Genomic DNA, 7326 nt, shown 5'->3' with positions numbered 1-7326 from the left:
AAAAGTAACCATCTTGTCTAAGTTCCCCCTGAACCCATTGACGCCAACACCCCAGGACCCAGGATCTGTCAAAAACAACACTGTTAAGGTTCAGGTTTCAACACCATGTCTTCAGCACCCTGGTGCACTGCTGCACTCTGCTGGTGACTTCTAGGTAGTACTTAGAAATCCTAAAAAAGCAATGGCCCCAGTGGAGAAATGAAATAAGGGACAAGAACAAGAAAGTCACAAAAGAAGAAATGCAATGGGATAATCAGCATATAAAAAATATTTACCTTCACTGGTAATTAAAGAAATTCAAACTATAACGTCAAAAAGATACTATTCCCCCTTAATCAGATTGGCTATAATGGAAAACAATGGCAAGGTCTAGTGCTGTTCAGGGCTTGTCCCACGAGGCACACACAGAAAAGTACTCAACACCAGCAGGGCACCCTCTGAAACCACCAGGGCTCGGGCACCCTGGCACCCTGTGGTGAAGCTCTGGCTCGCACAGCTGGACAGAGGTAAGTCGGCAAGGCCTTTTGGGGGAGTTTGGTTCTATGTACCAATGACCTTAAAAATTCCAACTACTCTCTCAAACATTTCACCTCTAGGAATTTCTCCTAAAGAAGTCATCAGACAATTGAGTGAAGAAATTATAACCAGAGGAGCCAGTCTTCATATTGCCATGTTCTCAGACAAGATGCCCTCATTCTTCTCCCAGAAGTGAACCAGGCAACCATTTCAAATGTAAACACTGCTCACCCAACCCACCCCCCCACACACACACAAAACTAGAACCAAGCCTGTGGTTCCTTTGAAGCCGACCCCCAAGAGGCTGTTGCGTGAAACCTTTCCCCACACTCACAGTAATGGGGCCGGTTTTTACCTCTTTTACTCCTTTACTGTCTATCTCTGCACGAGAACAAAAGCTCTGTGAAGTCAGATGTATCCTCTGGTTCCTTCACAGCACTCAGAACGTGCCTGACACACTGTAGACAAACAATACTTGTCGAATGAATGAATCTACAGGCATCAGGCACGGTCTGGAAGCAAGACGGTGAATAAAGGGGACTCGCTGCTCTTTAACAATGGCAAGTGCCACCCACCCTGGAATTGTGTTGAGTTTAGGGAATTCTTTTCTTTAACAGAGATCTAGGAAGGCAGTTCTACAGACCTGCTGAGAGCAGACACCGCACCATTTTCTAGCTGTATGACCTCAGGTCGTGTCACCTCTCTGACCTTCAGTTTCATCATCTTAATAAAAAAATAATGATGCATGCTTCAAAAAGTTAATGTCAGAATTGAATTATGTGATCCATGCAAAGTGCCAAACCAAGTGCCCTGAACAGAAAAGTTATTCAATAAATGTTATTTGTTAGTAGTCTTCCTTACTGCTGAGAATTTGTATTTTTCCTTGAGAGATGCGGAGAGAACAGCCAAGAAGATCGAGGCCTCAGCACTGTACTCAGGTAGGCAAGGCCAAGTTCTCTGCAGAGGGGTGAAGAAAAAGAGGGGATCATTGAATGTCCGAGGAAGAGGTCCCCAAGGAGAGCATTACCACGCGGATGAAGGCAGGCTAGGAGTTCCGTGGGGTAGGAGGGAGTGGAGGCCCAAGGGAGCCAAATCAGCATGGAGGAACTGACCCAGGCGGATATGAGCCAACACCCCACCACCCCGAAATGCTAGGTGAAGGGGACAATCATCAAAGACAAAGGGCTAGTATCTGTTACATGCCTATAAAACTCTACATGAATAGGGAGATTTTTCACATAAATACTGCATGACCAATTGTCCAATGGCTATACAAATTGATGCATTTACATCATGGACAAAACTAGGGCCTAGCACTATTCTTGCTCGTATCTCTTCCAATTAGCTAATGCTGAGTAACAAGCCACTCCCCAGCCAGAAGCCTAAACAATAGCAGCATTTACAGACAGTACTCGATACATGATAATTCAACTTACGATTCTTTTGATTTTACAATGGTGCAAAAACAATACACTCTCGGTGGAGTGTATTCCAAATTTTTGATTTGGATCTTTACCCACGGCTAGTGATGTGCACTATGATCCTCTCATAATGCTGAGCGGCGGCAGAGAGCTGCAGGCCCCAGTCAGCCACCCAATCAGAAGAGCTAAGGGGCGCCTGGGTGGCTCAGTTGGTTGGGTGACCAACTTCAGCTCAGGTCATGATCTCATGGTCTGTGGGTTCGAGCCCCCTATCAGACTCTGTGCTGACAGCTCAGAGCCTGGAGCCTGCTTCGGATTCTGTGTCTCCCTCTCTCTCTGCCCTTCCCCACCCCTTGTGTTCGGTCTATCAAAAATAAACAAACATTAAAAAAAATTAAAAAAAAAAAAAAGAAGAGCGAACAACTGATATATACAACCATTATGTTTGTCATTTTCACTACAGTATTTAATGAATTACATGACATAGTCAACACTTTATTATAAAATAGGCTTTGTGTCAGATGACTTTGCCTAACTACAGTTAATGTGAGTGTTCTGAGCACGTTCAAGGTACACTAGGCTAAGCTATGATGTTTGGTAGGTTAGGTTTTTTTTTTTTAATGTTTGTTTTTGAGAGAGAGAGACAGAGTGTGAGCAGGGGAGGAACACAGAGTGAGGGAGACACAGAATCCGAAGCAGGCTCCAGGCTCTGAGCTGTCAGCACACAGCCCAATACGGGGCTCGAACTCACCAACTGTGAGATCATGACCTGAGCCGAAGTCGGACGTTGAACCAACTGAGCCACCCAGGCGCCCCAGTAGGTCAGGTGTTTTAAATGCATTTTCAATTTATATTTTCAACTTACAATGGGTTTATCAGGACATAACCTCAATATAAGTCAAGAAAGATCTGTACCGTGTTTTCCTCACCAGTCTGCCATCTGTGAGGGCTTGGCAGGGACAGCCGGTCTCTGCTCCAGTTGACACGAGCCTCCAAAGTTAGGCACTGGAATTACCTGAAGACTTGCTCATTCTTAGGTAGCACCTGTACTATGCAGATGCCTTGGCGTCTTGCTCTCTCCCTTCTTCCCTCCCTCCTCCTGCTCCTGCCCCTAGGGGTGATCTCCTAGCAGGGCAGCATCAGCAAAGCCAAGGATTCCAAGGCATGCATCCCAAGAAAGAGCTAGGGGGAAGCTGTATTGCCTTTTCTCATCTAGCCTCAAAAGACACCCGGCCATCACTTCTGCCACAGTCTATTCAATAGCAATGTGTCACTGAGATGGACCCATTTTCAAGAGGAGGAAAATCAGGCTCCACCTTTTGTGGGAGGAGTAGCAAAGACTTTGTAGACATACTTTAAAACCACCACAACATGGAAAGATGTTTACAATACATTAAGAGAAAAAAGATTACAGAAGAATAGGAACAGCCTGGGAGAGCAAGAGCCCCTTTGCCGTCTATGTACACCCAGTCCTGGAGCCTGAAGCTGACCTCCCCCAGCCTCCCAGAGGTACAGCCATGCCTTAATTTCAGGCGCCGTCTGAGTGTCAGGTCTGGATTTATAAATCCCAGCTCTGCCACATGGGAACTCAGAGCTCTTTCCTCAGTAGTAAAACCAGAGTAAAACCAGTAAAACCAGAGTAGTAAAACCAGTAGTGCTCACCTTACAGTTCCTGTGAGGATCCAGTGAGCTACCCGTGAGGAGCGCTCACCTCAGCACCCAGAACACAGGCGCTAGCTGCCCCACCTGGACAAGCCTAGACTGACGCAGGCCTGTGCGCTGGGAGCCAAGATCCTGCTGAACGTTTTGGGGCAGCGACAGGATGCCATTCTACGTTCCACTAGCTCCCCGCGACAGTGCAGCGTGCCTCCACCTTCCGGGGCTCCAGGTAACCACAGCAGCCGCCTCCACCCACACCTGCCCGAGACCGTGCCTCTGCCAGTTCCTGTGGCACAAGCACCGCGGGCTGGGGAAGGCCTCTCTCTAACTGAGCCCCACGGAGGCATGAGAAGGGATTGTCCTTCTGCTCCGAAGAAGCTCATGGTCTAGTTGGGGGGGGGGGGGGGGGGGGGGGAAGGGACAAATCAATCACAAAGGACTATAATGCAGGAAATAGGTGGGAACACCAAAAAAGGAGTAGGGTACCAAATGGTGCAACTGGGGATTACCCCTGGCAATGGGAGCTTTCGTGGATGAGCGTTTGCCAGGTGGAGAGGGGCAGGGGAGGGAGGAAACCCAGACAGAGCAAACAGCACAAAGGTAAAGAGGTCCAACGGTGCAGACGGGCATGGTGCTTTCTGAGCCACAGAAGTTCAGGAAGACTGGAACATACTGGGTGAGGAGGGGAGGGACACGTGACAGGGTCTGGGTCCACAGCGTGAGGGGGCTTCTCAAGACCAGACAGAAACTTGGACTTTATGGAGGGGATGCCATGTAGTCTGCAACAGGGACTACTTACTTGAAAGATGACGAGGGAGGTGGCGAGAGGCTGCACTCATGGCAGGAGAAACTGCTGCCACAAACAGGGAAGGATGGAGAGGCTGAAATTTATGTTCTCCCCAAATCTGTGTTGAAGCCCTAACCCTAATGTGACTGTACTCAGGGATAGACTTTAAAGAGGTAATTAAGGTTAAATGAAGTCATAAAAGTGGGGCCCTAATCTGATATGACTCGTGTCCTTACAAGAAGAGACAGAGACAACAGGGATATACATGCACAGAGGAGAGGCCACATGAGGCCACAGTGAGAAGGGGCCCATCTGCAAGCTGAGGAGAGAGGCCTCAGGAGACGCCAAGTTTGCCAACACCTCGATCTTCGACTTCCAGCCTCCAGAACTGTGAGGGAATACATTTCTGTTCTTTTAGCCCCCAGTCTGTGGTATTCTGTGATGTCAGCCCTACAAAATAGTACACTTGGCAAATGGTAGGCACCATTTATGGCCTACCTGAGTAGAGCTGGAAAACGGCACGTACAGATGCCCACTTGGCCGCTGACCACACAGGTTGGCAGATGGAGTGGAAGTAGATTGGGGTGTTAGGCAATAGACATGGAACCATGGGAATGAGTCACAGAACTGATGGAGAACGTACAGAAGTAAAATAAGAAGGTCACCATGGAACCCTAGCAAACGCCTACAACTAAAACCAAAGGAAGAGATGCCCCTGAAAAACATTTAGAACAGGCAGGAAAACACAAGACAAATCTAGAGACAGGCCATGAACACTAAGAGAACACTTAAATAAGTGAGCTCAACAGTGTCAACTGTAACATAGAGATGAAGGCAGATAAAGACTGAAGTGATCAGGGAGCTGGAGATCAATGGTCTCCTTGACGAGAAATTCATCAGCAGGTGGTTCGCAGTAGACATCACGTGGCAAACAAATGTAGGTGTGAGGAAGGAAGTAGAGACAGGGTAGGCAACTCTCCAGCCTGACTGTCAAATAGAAAAAAGGTGGTGGCTGGGGACATCAGGTTCAGGGAGAGTCTCTGAAAGTATACAATTCCTCATCACACACAGCCATTAAGATGAAAGGCGACAGAGGCAGAAAACTCCAGGGACGAGAGAGGCGGGTCGATACAGCACAGGTGGACGAATTACACTCACATGGAAGGAGGGCCATCCTTTCCACTGCGGTAAGAACAAAGGATGTAAGGCTGGAAGGTGGGGAGACCCTAGTGTTTTCTTTCCACTACAAAGCCGGAAAATACAGTCACCCGCTGAGAGTGACGGGTGATGGAATAAGCTGCTTCAAGAGAATGGTGAAACTCGAACAGCTGTAGGCCATGAGCGTGTGCTGCCTAAGGACAGATGTTGTGATGGCCCAACAGCTCTGAGGACTCAGTTACATTTAGAAACAATAGTGCAGTGGCACCACCTTGCAGTCGTGGGACTTCTCCAGCAGCAATAGTAGGCGCTACATGAGTTCTCAATCTCTTCAGATTTTCCTGTGTTTCTCTGCCTGTGCTAAGATTTCTTCAGGGGCATCCCTCTCTTCCTTTAGTTTTTTGTTTTTTGTTTTTTTTTTTTTTTAACATTTTTAAAAGTTCTTAATTTATTATTTATTTTTGAGAAAGCGTATGTGAGCAGGGGCAGGGCAGAGAGAGAGGGAGAATCTCAAGCAGGCTCCGTGCTGTCAGTGCAGAGACCAATGTGGGTAGGGCTCGAATTCATGGACACTGTGAGATCATGACCTGAGCCAAAATCAAGAGCTGGACGCTTAAATGACTGAGCCACCTGGAAGCCCCTCTCTCTTCCTTTAGAGTCTAGCTGGGGGTGTTGCTAGGGTTCTGTGGTGACCTTCTTATTTACTTACATACCCTCTCCATAAGTCCTATGATTCACTCCCATGGCTCCATCCCAGTTCTTATGACTCGATAGTCTTGGAAGGTAACTAGATGAATGCATAGTGGGGTCTGGCTAGGGAAAAGCAGTATAAAGACAGGCATAAATGACCCCAAGAAGAGTTAGGCTGCACCCTATCTTTCCTTTCCCCATCACTTACCTCCTTGTGGGTTTCAACCTTAACTAAGAACAGTTCTTATCCCTAAAAGACCCAACATTCCCTTTTGATAATAAACAGTTACCACCCACCTTTACTGTCCTGAGGTCAAGTCATACACAACCTGCCTAACAAACATAAAGTTTAAAAGATCCTTTTTAAGGTCCTCAGGATAACGTAAAGGAGACGCAAAGTTAAATTTCTAGTAAAAAAATAGATTTCAATCTGTAAATCTCAAGCATAACTACAAGAAAAGACTTAATGAAGTAGTCAGATGCTCATAGCTGTATACAGAATCCCCAGGAAGATACCGGTATAATCACAGAATGACCAAAGTATGCTATGCTCAAAATTCAAAATACATGAGTATGCGACAGTCCTTCAGGTCCAGTAAAAATCAATCAATTTTCAAAAAAATGTTTGAAATCTCAGGCTGTTAGAATATGACTCTAATTCTAACAACCAGAAGATGGTTTGGTTTCCAGCAACCAGCACATCAGACAGAGAAGACAGCAAATACATCGTACATCACAAGCTGTTGATCATCTTAGTTCTTTGGTCATCACCCCATTTTCTAAGGCTCAGAAACATAGGGTGAAAAAGAAATCTACCATCAGTGGTGGCCATCTCAGACTTACAACATATGAACAGTCTATACTGGGGGCTTTGACCACCTCCCTACTGCTTCCCAAGTAGGAACCAGAATGTGTCTCGTTTGGACAGTAAAGACCAGAGGACTTCAGGAAGAAAGAGCTGAGGCTTAAAGAAGGTGGTTAGAGGCACTGCTGCCAAGCTGACTCTGCTTAATGCTGCAGCGTCTCCAGCCTAAGATGTTGCCCTGTTGATGACGACACTCCTTCTAACACTATACGTTAAAACCTTCTGGTTAT

This window comes from Prionailurus bengalensis, chromosome C1 (genome assembly GCF_016509475.1).
Source record: "Prionailurus bengalensis isolate Pbe53 chromosome C1, Fcat_Pben_1.1_paternal_pri, whole genome shotgun sequence".
NCBI classification, from domain to species: Eukaryota; Metazoa; Chordata; class Mammalia; order Carnivora; family Felidae; genus Prionailurus; species Prionailurus bengalensis.
The sequence above is the reverse complement of the archived record's forward strand: the minus strand, read 5'-3'. Positions refer to the sequence as shown.